At 41.7% G+C, this 12,513-nt stretch overlaps 1 long non-coding RNA gene across 2 annotated transcripts in view; it reads left to right on the top strand.

Annotated features, from left to right (window-relative positions):
- The window catches only part of LOC111094756, a 178,197-nt gene extending 176,289 nt beyond the window's left edge, over positions 1–1,908 (top strand). For both annotated transcript variants that reach the window (XR_005386102.1, XR_005386100.1), the window contains one exon: positions 1,143–1,908. This is a non-coding gene — a long non-coding RNA (uncharacterized LOC111094756). The remainder of the gene's footprint in view (positions 1–1,142) is intronic.
- The last annotated feature ends 10,605 nt before the right edge of the window (positions 1,909–12,513 follow it).

A 12,513-nucleotide genomic window follows, 5' to 3' on the forward strand; every position in this document is an offset into this window, starting at 1 on the left:
ACCTAGAATCACAGATTCCTAGAAGGTTAGATCTAGAAGGAACCAGAGAGATTCTATTGCTCAAGCCCCTAATTTTAGATGAAGAAATTAATGCCCAGAGAAGCAAAATGGATTTACAGAGGCCCCAAATAGGTGCTAGTTCTGACAAGGAACTAAAATCTCTAGCATCCCAATTCAGTCCTTTGCAGGGAAAATGGACAAGTTGAAGGAGAATGTGGTCCCAATATCTCTTCTGTGGGATGACCAACTAAGAAGAAAATCAGAGTTAAGAAATGGGTGTGGATAATAATGAGGTAGAGCTTAGAAACATTCTAAAAATAATAAATACTGATGGCATAAGAAAAAACTTAGTCTAATCTAGTGAATCATGACTTTTGAGAGAAAGGATAATATTCTATGCACCTTTGAATTTTAAGTGCCAGGCAAAGTGTGCAACTCATAGAAAGTTCTCAAAACTCTTCTTTAAAAACTGTTTGACAGTTTCACAGCACTCATCAATGATGAGTTGAACCATTTCTATTCTTCATCAACAGTAGAGACTGCAGTAGGTGGGTGCCAGCCATATTGGCCAGGGCAGGTTTAAATGTGTGGGTACAGCTGGAATATTGGAAACACCAGGACTGATTTTAAATCCCAACTAAGTCCACATATCAACATGAACTGTGCCATAGAAGCCACTGCTCTTCAACATATAACTTCCAATTGGGAAAGTTTGATTTCTCCTTTGATTTTTAGTTAAGAGAGAACTTTCTGGATGCATGTGTAAGCCTGAAACATTTCCTTCTTGCTCATGTCGCGTGTGTGAAGTACAGCTCCTACTCAAATTTGAACATGTTTGTTCTCATGGCCGTTCATGCTCAAGAGCCTAGGATGCACTGAAGTCTTCATCTGGTGTTGGTCTCAATGGCAGCGTCGCTGTAACCTCCTGATGACTTTGTACATGTCTGATATGTTCCAGCACCCTTTGGGGTTCATGCAGTGGCTCACTTCCATGAACTGGAGAGCTGAATTTTCCTGTCTAGCAATAGCTTTCATGTGTTTTCAATAAGAGAAAACAGATGCATATGCAGTTATCTTTGCAGTCCATAAATTCACAGAAATGTGGTCTTTCTTTTTTTTTTTTTTTCCATCTCCACCAAAAGCTGCTGAGGTTTACCAGGCATCCAAGACCTTGCTCTCGACGCATAACCTCTGAGCCCCATGCAGCCCGCAGCAAGAGACCCAAGGCTGTTCTCAAAACAGTGCACCTGCTTAAGCCATCTGTGAGTCCAAACAGATCCAATTTCCCTTGCACTTCATTTATACTAACAACAATCACATGGGTGAAGCTGAATTCTTCAATCAAGGCATCGATGGGGACATAGCTGGATCAACCCCAAGTAATCTACACAGATAGTGTGCGAAAAAACATTTATATGCAGAAATCCACTGAAATCTTCTACTGCTTCGCTCATTTCAGAAATGAGGAAACTAAAGCACCTGATCACATAAGGTGACCTGCCTCTTATAAGGTCACTGGAAGACTTACAGACTCAATGAAAAATATTTTACAACATCCACATATAATTGCTACTCAACCCAGTTTTCATCTGTTAAATATGTCCATTTGAGAAGGACATAGCATTAGCTACATCCTAAATAGATATTTTTTAAGATCCCGTGCTTAAAAAAAAAAAAAAAAAAAAAGGTGGTGGTGCCTGCAGTTGAAAGTACCGTGATAATATGCCACTGGGTAAGTATTGTTCAAGAGTAAACCAACCTTCCTGACCATTCATTTATTAAGTCAGATACTTAAGTTCTAATTTGGACTTAAGTTCTATCCTTTGTACTCAATATCCTGGATATATCTCTATGACTGTCTTTATCCTGAGGGTTAGAATAAAGCTTTGGTAATGTCCTGAATCTTGAGCAAGCTCTCCCTGTATTTCATTGCTTCTTGTCTTTGTCTTCTTTTATTTTTTACTGCCCTGTCATTTGTTTTCTGCTTAAAGAAGGGTTGAAACTACTTGATATCTCAAATATTATAAGTAAAGTAACCACTCATGACTAAACTCCACGATGCTAAAAATATGCTCATCACGGTAAGTGTACTCTTCATCCCCATCACCTATTTCACCCATTCCCCACCAACTCCCCCCTGGTAACCATCATCTTCTCTATAGCTAAGTGCCTATTTTTTTATTGGTCTCTTTTTTCTTTGTTGGTTTGTTTTGTTTTTTAAATTTCACATATGAGTGAAATCATATGGTATTTGTTATTCTCTAACTGGCTTATTTCACTTAGCATTGTATCCTCTATACTCATCCATGTTGTTGCAAAGGGCAAGATTTCATTTTTGTTTATGACTAATACTCCGTTTCATATCTTTTTTATTCATTCATCTATTGATAGACACTTGGGTTGCTTCCATAGCTTGGCTACTGCAAATAATGCAGCAGTGAACATAGTAGTGTGTATAGCTTTTGGAATTAGGTTTTTGTATTTGGGTAAATACTCACTAGTGGAATTACTGGATCTTGTCATAATTCTTTTTGATTTTTTGAGGAGGCTCCATACTGTTTTCCACAGTGGCTGCACCAGCTAGCATTTCCACCAGCGGTGCACAATGGTTCCTTTTTATCTACATCCTTTCCAACACCTGTTGTTTCTTGTGTTATTGATTTTAGCCATTCTGACAGGTGTGAGGCAATATCTCATTGTAATTTTGATTGACATTTCTCTGCTGATTAGTGATGTTGAGCATCTTTTCATGTATCTGTTGCCCCATCTGTATGTCTTCTTTACGTAAATGTTTGTTCACATGCTTACATCTTCTGCCCATTTTTTTCTGCCTATTTTTTAATGGAATTATTTGGCTTTTTTGGTGTTGTACAAGTTCTTTATATATTTTTGATACTAACCCTTTATCAGATATATCATTTGCAAGTATCTTTTCTCATTCTATGAGTTGCCTTTTAGTTTTGTTGAGTGTTTCCTTTGCTGTGCAGCTTTTTCTTGTGATGAAGTCCCAATAGTTTATTTTTGTTTTTGTTTTTCTTGCATCAGGAGACATCTAGAAATATGTTGCTATGACCAATGTCAGAGAAATTACTGCCTGTGCTCTCTCGTAGAGTTTTTGTGGTTTTAGGTCTCACATTTAAGTCTTTAATCCATGTGACTTTACTTTTCTGTCAGTATAGGAAAGTGTCTAGTTTCATTCTTTCGCACATTGATGTCTAGTTTTCCCAGCACTAGTTGTTGAAGGGATTTTTTCCCATTGTGTTCTCTGCCTCCTATGTTGTAGATTAATTGATTACATAAACGTGGGTTTATTTCTGGGCTCTATATTCTGGTCCATTGACCTATGCACCTATTTTTTGGATTAGTACTGCTTTGTCATATATGAAGAGAAGACATTTAAACTACATTTATGTTACTAATAAGTTTTAGTAGTTGTTAAGGAAGATTTGAGAATGGGCAAGAATAGAATCTCTCCTTGTTTACATTATAAGTTCTTTATGTTATCATATATAATATATAATTGCTGAAACTCTCCTGAAAACATTTGGAAAGAGATGGGGAACCTGGAGCACAAAAAAATGATGAAATAACATAAGTATAGGAGAAAGGTAAAATATTTTTGAAAAGCAACAATGAATGGGGCTTAACAGATATTGAAGAAATGCAAAGTGATTATCATAAGGTGGTAGGATGATGGTTTAGGAATTGATATAAACATACAAATGTAAATTCTAGAAAAATTTCCAAAGATGAGTAAGAAATTAAGATATGATAAAGGTGGCATTTTCAATGAGAACAGTCCCATTGACCAATCCATGGCATGGACGCAGCTGATTTTCTGAAAACAACGTCTTCCTTCACTGTAGACATAATATGAAGATAGTATGTCCTCACATCAACAGAATATCCAGATAGAGGAAAAAGTTTAAGTATAAAAATATAAGAAATGCCAATAACTGCAATATAAATGGTTTAATGACTAGGGGTTACCATACTTTAAAAAATGTGCAATGATTAAAAACAATTTTTTAAAGTAAGTAATTTAAAACAATGAAACAAACCAGTGATAGCAGGGTGTGGAAAACTATATAGCAAGTATGCCAGTTCTAACCTGAGAATGGATCTTACTTACCCATTCTAAGAATGGTTTTTACATGTTTAAATGGTTGTAAAACAAAACAAAGAGAGAAGAAAAAAAAAAGATATCAAAAAATGACAAAAGGAAGAAAAATAGAGAAAACAGAAAAATGAGAGAAGACAAAGAGGAATGTGCAACAGAGATTGTATGCAGCCACAAATCCTGAAATGTTCACTGGCCCTTCCTGGAAAAGTCTGTATCCCTTGGTTTTCACTGTACACCAAATAAAAATAAAAATATCAAAAACACCATAAACAATAAGTGAATGAAAATTTGGGGTGAGAAGGATTTGAAGTATGTATCAAAAATTTACCCTCTTTAATATAAGAATAAACAATCAAAACAAAACAAAACTTACCTTCAGTTTTACGTACTGGGAGTCTCAAAGAATATTTACATTTTTAATGTAAGTTGATAATCATTTTTTCTGAGTGTAATTGTATTTCTACTTACGATTCACCATATTTTGTCTTAGAAGGAAAAAGAAAGATTTTCCAGGGATAATTAAGAGCCTCAATTTGATGATTTACAAACCCATGTGGCAGAACAGGGGTAAAGTTCTCAACATTGTGGGAGGCACAGATTAAACTCTGTGGTCAGGTCGCTTGGGTGGCTCAGCGGTAGAGCATCTGCCTTCGGCTCAGGGCATGATCCCAGAGTGCCGGGATCGAGTCCCGCATCGGGCTCCCTGCATAGAGCCTGCTTCTCCCTCTGCCTGTGTCTCTGCCTCTCTCTGTGTGTCTCTCATGAATAAATAAATAATGTCTTTTTTAAAAATAATAAAAACAAACTCTGTGGTCTGCTGAAACATGTAACCACTTAGTGGTTTGGTGTCAGACGCAGCAAGGAGGAGGCACATGCATGACCTCACAAGGATCCCGAGATGGTCTGAGAAGTTAGAGGAACCCTTCACTCTTGTCCTTCTCGTAGGGGATTTGGAGTGGAAGGGATGACAGACGTGTCCACTCAGGGGTAAAAGTACAGATGAGACATGCTGAGGTGGGGGGCGTGCTGGAGACCTCCCCAGGGGTAGGCGCTGTCCCAGTCATTGAGCCTGATAACCAGTGAATTTGTGCTAATATTCAGAATAGCCATTCATTCATTCATGCACCCCTGTCTGCTGGGCACCTGCCAAGTGACAAGATATGTTCTATCCACAGGCAACTGAAGACATAGCAGCAGGGCGCCTTGGTGGCTCAGTCAGTTGAGCATCTGCCTTTGGCTCAGGTCATGATCTCAGGGTCCTGGGATCGAGTTCTGCATCAGGGATCCTAAGATTGAGCCCTGTGTTGGGCTCCCTGCTCAGCAGGGAGTCTGCTTCTCCCTCTGCCCATCCCCCCTTCTCACGGGTGCTCACTCGCTCTCTCTCTCTCTCTCTCTCTCAAATAAATAAATAAAATATTTTAAAAAGGTGAAAAATTGGAAATAAAACATAGCTGCAGCCCAGTTCCCCACACAAGCAAAAGTTTGTGTGCCCTTCATAGCAGACCACATCTTGTCCTGTAGCTGTCCCCTTGTGCTTCAGTCTGAGGCAGTTAGACCAGTCTGCCTCTTGCATCAAGCCAGGTGTGCATCCTCACACTATGTTTTGGGCAGAAGGGGCCTGAAGACATAGATGAGTTTAATATAAGAATCATTAATAATTGGTTATTTTTCTTTTTTGCTGGGTTTTCACTTTTCTTACCTTATGGTTTGTATGGGTTTTGCATTCTGTACCTGTACGAATCCTAAATCATGTTCCATCTTGCTTTATAAGTGGAAGCACTGTATTGTACTGTTTAACGTCTCTGCTCATAATTAAGTAACACGTATTAGGTATGAGAATGCATGTGCATCCGTCAGTATATATGCTATTTCTGGATTCACCCGGAAACATATGGATTACATCCTTCTTCAAGGGATAGATCATTTAATTTCATTTATTAACTGATTGTATATATTTAATTTAATTTGTAAAATTAGGTTCTGAAGTGTAGAGACGTGGTCTGAACGAAAATACTGTTGAGAGTGAGATACTATTCAATGCTTATTAAATTGGACTTCCATCCTGCAATCTGGTGTGGGTGATGTAAGTCCAACCTTTTTGCTTGATTATGGACCCGTTAATTCGAGATTGATTTTTAAAGCACAGGCTTTAGTTTACCAGCACTCTGGCTGGTGTATTGACAAGCCAGGCCACCGAAGGGACTTTGTGACCTAGGTCACACCAGCTAGTGGAGGGTCTGTAGGGCTATTAGGTCAAGCCCTGTTTTAATTAACCTGAAATCACTTGAGCATCACTCCTGATTTTTAGTAATTTCTGTCCTCCTAAATTGACTCATGGGCTCTGCTGCTTCCCCGAGGTTCAACATAATCATGTCATTGTTATTTCTCAGTTATATTCCAAAAATGCACATCTCCCCTTTTAAAATTAAACATCATTAATATCTGCAGGCTCGAGTGCATGTGTGCACAAACGTACACACACACGAATTGACAGTTAATCTGGAAAATTTAATGTGTCCTAGTTGATGAATAAAGTCTTACATAGCACAGCAAGGCACGTTACCTTTCAAGGTTCAAAAAGACGATTTTACTGGAAATACTTTGTAAAACAACAGAGCCGTGTAAATATGTGCTATAGGGCCTTTGAGTTTTGCAAAAAGTTATATTCTGAGATCTTTGCATACTTCCAAAGATATGAATACCAATAGAATGTGACTTTAACCTTGAAAGGCAGTAGCGATTTTATTTTCTTTAGATTTTATTTATTTATTCTTGAGAGACAGAGAGGCAGAGACACAGGCAGAGGGAGAAGCAGGCTCCCTGCGGGGAGCCCGATGTGGGACTTGATCCTGGAACCCCGGGATCACACCCTGAGTGGAAGGCAGATGCTCAACTACTGAGCCACCCAGGCGTCCCAACTATACTTTTAATTTAATTACAGAGCGTTGCATGAGAGTGCATCTCAGTCGCTGGTTCAGAAGACTAGTCATGTATTTAAAGTAATAAAATATATATTGTCCCTGAAGCAAATACCATTGCTGAAAATTCAGAATTTTAGTTACCCCAAGAACTTTTATATATATAAATTTTAATCAAATAGTATTTTGCTGCCCTATGATTCAAATGCAGGCTATATACAGTATATTTGCTGTATTTATTTTGTATCTTGTCTTCACTGTATTTAAAATATTAAAGTGAAATGTTAACTTTTTAAATACATGGAAATTACATTTTCATAGTCTGTTACCTCTTCTCACTGAACAGTTCAAAGATTGAAATCTCTTTGTTTTATAAGAACTTCATTTATACACTCAAATAACTGATAAAAAATAGGATTTTTTAAATTATCTGAATTTTTTGTCTCAGTTTTCCACCTTATTGTTCATAGACAGTTGGATGTGAAAAACACACAAATTTCAACAACAATTAAAATCCGAGCCCTCTGCTGTCAGATGTTTGCTGCTGATGGATGGGTTTGGACAAGGTGCTCACACATGTGCCTTCGCACCAAGTCTACTTGGAATCAGAACAATGCCAATTGCAGGATTCATTTGTCTGACAAGAAGTCGTGTGACAGCTCCGGCGATTCATCATCACTTTATATTCTGAGTGGGATAGAATTCTCCCCAAGCTAACAATGTGAAATTAGGCAAGGGCTGCTATCTTGCTGTAGACATGTCTGTGTTATCGAGACTATTTAGTTGACACACATGTATTGAGGATTTATAGGAGGTGAAGCCCAGAAGAGCATGAGGCAAAAACTGGAAGAGCCACTCAGAGTAGATTGAACATATAACACGCCTCATCTCTGAAATAATGAAACAGGTCATTTAATCATGAAGCATGAATGATCATGTTTGGAGTAAAAATACGCTTGGCTTCTACGCAGCTTCAGAGAGTCCAGTATCTAGTTCAGGGTGTAAAGAAAACAGACTTTGGCACATGCTCAAAATACTATCTGTATATTTTCTGTGTTTGATTTTGAGTAACAAAATTGGAGACGTTTCTGGTAGTTTTAATGATTCCTGGAGCTACTGCCAAGAAATTTACCAGTGAAAGTGTGGAAGAAGAGGAGGTGTCGGAGGATGAACATTGCTACTGAGCATCGTTACTGCTCCTGGAAGGGCCCAGGACAACAGGACAGTGAGGAGTGGGCGTCAGCCACGGAGGACAATACGGCATGCAGACACCATGGGGAAACTCCCCACTCAGCGCGCAGGTGCCAACACACACACCTAACTTGGGTTAAGACTCTATCACAAACTTATTTTAGAAAGGGATTTTTTTTTTTTTTTTTTTTTTTTTGCAGCCAGTATGACACATCTTAGAAGAAGAAACATTTGTATATTAAGGACTCTGCGTTGTTTTTATTTTGAGGAAATAGCTTGCTCTTTGCTTGAGTGAAAGACCCACGTACGTGTGAGTTGTTCGGGTCTCTTTCCCTAGAAGAGAAGCAGCAGCTGATATTTCTTCCTAAAAATTCCAGACCAGCATCACGTGCTGATGGAAGGGAACTGAAGACATGTGGCATCAGAACTCAGGGAATCATTTGTTATAGAGTCATGTCCCGTTGATGTCCTGCATGGCACAGACAGGAAGCACGTGGAGGGTGTGGTGTACCATGACGAGTGCCCTCTACAGACAACGAGCAAAAGTAAGCATCATGCATATGTGTGCGATGCTAAATAACAGTATTTAGCCACACGATACTGAAGTCAAAGGGAGCGTGAGGAAAGAGTTCTGTAAGATTTCCATGGAAGGAGAGATTGGTTTCCAACTCAGACAGCAAAGAAAGCCCTTCTGGAGGATTTGAAGTTGAGCCTGGCTCTGCAGGATGCCTTCTGAGTTCAGGCCACACCAACTCTGGTGTTTACCAAACCCCTGCGGATGTGGATGAGCTGCTACTCTGCTCTGCTAACTTTCCTGCAATGGATTTTCTTAAAACGAAAACATACCTATATATTGTGCCTCTGCCACATGTTTAAAACTGCTGCATTTGGGAGCCCCTTCCAGCTTTGCACCCCAAAGTACTTCAGCCTTGTCTTACTGAAACCCACAAGAGTCTTGATTTAGAGACAAGAAATATGATATTGTGTGTGAGGCTATAAACACAAGCTGTCGATGAATGGATCATTCGTTTCCCTCAGCGTGTGTCTTTTGAGTGTCTGTGAAGGACACAGGTTTGCACTAGACAGGACTTCTATCATAAAAAGGCAAGAAATCCTGGAGCCCAGACAAGGAGTGACCAGAGAAATATAAAACTCTTAAGCAAAATGCAGGAGATGTGTCTGGGATAGAGGGAAGCAAGCATTTTCAAACCATCCTGGGTACAGTGATGATTTAGTTTCCAGGTTGTCTTAGGGTTCTCCAGAGAAACAGATGCAAGGGGAGAATATTTGGAGATTAAATGAGGAATTGGCTCTCATGATTGTGGGTGCTGAGAAGCCCCCGAATCTGCCATGTGCAAGCTGGAAACCCAGGCGAGGCGATGGTGTCCGTTGCAGTGTGAGGGTGGAAGAGGATGAAACGAGATGTGCCCAGGAACGGCCCAGGTGCTTCCTTAGTAGAGACACGGGGACCGTGGTGTGAAAGTTGAGCAGGAAAGAGGGCAGCTGAGTGGGGCCTGGGACTCTGCACTCTCTTGGCATCTTCGCTGTACATCTAGGGCTGTTCCGCCATGAAACAGCCGTAGATGTTCACGGAATGAGTGGTTCACGGGTTGGTTGGTTTGCTGTAAACTGGAGGGAAGAGTGGGTGGCGAGACGGCAGTTGGGACCTAGAGTGGTGGCAGGACAGTCGCCCATCGCTGGGCGTGATGAGACTAAATGGACAGCGTGGTTGGCAGGTTATTTCAGAGAATCATGGTCTTCAGAGCCAAAGTGGCCAGAACACGTGAGCCCAGGAGGAGCTTCAGAGAAACAACTGCGGTTTGGATCTGGATGTGGCTGGCTTTAGAGATGTCACAGTGACCGAGCTCAGTGTAGACACCGGGAGAGTGGGGACAGCGTGAATTCCACACTGAGAGTCCTAGAGGAGGCGTGGAGGAAAGGAGACATGGAGGAGGGCGTGTTGTGCTCCAGAAGATGGGTGACAAGAGGGGGGATCAGTGCGCCACAGGGCTTCTGGGCCTCCGCACGCTGGCCTTGGGCGGGCAGCCTCTGCGCGCTGGGCAGCAGCGTCCGGGGCCTGCACCGCCACGGGCCGACCCCCAGCCCCCTGCGCCGGCAGCCAGACCCCCTCCGGACGGCGGTGCAGAGCCACCCATGTGGACTTCAAGTTCAGTCTGTGGGGCAGAGAAGGCCGGCTGGGAAGAGAGGACGGGGAAGAAAGAGGGAGACATTTGTAGCTCTTTCTGCTTTGTGCAGCCTCAGCTCCAGCCGCCAGCATCAGTAACCCTACAAACACACACCCCACACCCCACACCCCACACCCCCCCGGTATCTGTTGGATGAATTTTGTTGGCAGGAAATATGTGCATTGTGTGTGTCCTTTCAGCCAAGCAGAAGTTCACATGTGCTAATTCTGTCTCAACGTGGGAAGAATTATTCTATTTTTGCAGGCCCGCGTCCCAGGCTGCACCGGGCCACACACAGAGCCACAAATGCCCAGGAACCATGATTCTGTGTGCACATGAGGTGGCGCTGTTTGCGGAACGGGGCAGCTGTTGACAGCAGATGTTCGAGAACAGTCGGCTGGCAGCGCGCTTCTGAGAGCCAACAGAGCAAGGAGGCGTCTTCCAAACTAACCGTTGCCCTCATGCTCTGTGGTTTGCTTGCCTGCTTGCCTACTAGCTCAATTCTTATGGTTCCCTTCCTCGCTCGTGCATCTGGTTGGAAATGTGGGACATCTCATGATCCGGATGTAGCCCACAGTGCTATTTGCCACAAGACACGCAGAGCAAAGGCATTCTGAAAACAAGATAGTTGTTTCTAGAAGCTTTGCAGGCTCTTTTAGAGCATCAGGCGCTCTTGACTACTAAATATTGTTGCTTCGGGATTCTTAACTAGTGCCCTGATCAGGCCCACCAGATGTGGTGTGCTGGCAAGGGGATTTCACTTGTGTGGGGCTCTTCCCTGTAATCCATACACCAGGCCAATGCTCCTAAAACCAGGCAAGCCCAGAGCGAAGGACATTGTACAAACTACCTGACCGGTAGCCCTAAGAATTGTCAAGATCATGAGAAACAAGGAAACCCAAAATGCCATATATTGTGGGAGGCTAATGAGACCTGAAGATGATCGCAGTGTGGGACCCTCAGTGGAATCTGGGACAGGAAGAGGGCATTACCCTGGAGAGTTGAAAAAACCCAAGCACAGTGTGGAGTTTAACTAATAGTAGTACAGCAACATTCATCTCTTAGCTGGGACAAATGTCCTGTGGTTGTGCAAGATGGGAACATCTCAGGGGGGCATAGGAACTCTCTCTACTTACTGTCTTTCCAACTTTCCATAGATCCAGAATTATTTACAAATAAAAAGTTTATTTAAAGAAAACTGCATCCTGAAAGGCTTGGAAGTATATAAGTTTTAAATTCATAAAGCATTAACTGGGCATCCACTACATATCTAATCCTGAATCTGGTTTGCAAGTTCAAGTCAAGGCCAAGAAAATGCGCTCCTGGTTGAAAGCCATTAGGAGTGAAGGCAAACAAATGTTGAGCAGGCGAGTAATGGAAGCCAGCCTTTGTGTAAATGGGATTCGGGTCTACTCACACGGCATCTTTGTGAGAAGTACGTATTGTGATAGGTGAAGATTCCTGAGCTCAGAGTGCCTAAGCTGTTTGTCTGCTATCACACAGCAGCATGTTGTGGACTTGAGTTCTGTCTCTATCCAAGTAAAAAGCACCTATTTTCCACTCAAATGAGGTTTGACGCAAAAACTTACGACACAGGAGAAGAGGTTGAAGAAGATCAAGAAGAGGTCTAACATATTCCCAAATTAGAAATAGCTATGTGGGGGCACCTGGAAGGCTCAGGGGTTGAGCATCTGAGTATGTTTTTGGCAAACTTCCACTCCGGTGGGACACATGTGATGCAAACTTGTCCTCGTGGAGCACCGTGTCAACCGTAGGCCTTGCATGATGTCCCAGGGTGAAATAACTGCCTGTCCTCTGTGATGAAAGGTAGCAACTGTTCTGGAATAGATTTCCCATGCCAAACTTCTTCCTGAACCCCCCTGGATTTCCCAGTGATGATGTAAAAAGGAGTCTGACAGCTCAAAGTGCCATTTCCAGACGAAAGAAAAAAAAAACACAAGCAGGGCTTTTGTAAATTATTTAAATAGTGTGTCGAGTTCAAGAAAGAGAGTTCCATTTCATGGTGCAGACAGATCCATTCTAAACCTATTGGTAAATTGAGAATCTGCTTTGGGAAACCTTTCATTGGAAACAT

Source organism: Canis lupus, chromosome X, assembly GCF_011100685.1.
Source record: "Canis lupus familiaris isolate Mischka breed German Shepherd chromosome X, alternate assembly UU_Cfam_GSD_1.0, whole genome shotgun sequence".
Classification (NCBI taxonomy): domain Eukaryota; kingdom Metazoa; phylum Chordata; class Mammalia; order Carnivora; family Canidae; genus Canis; species Canis lupus.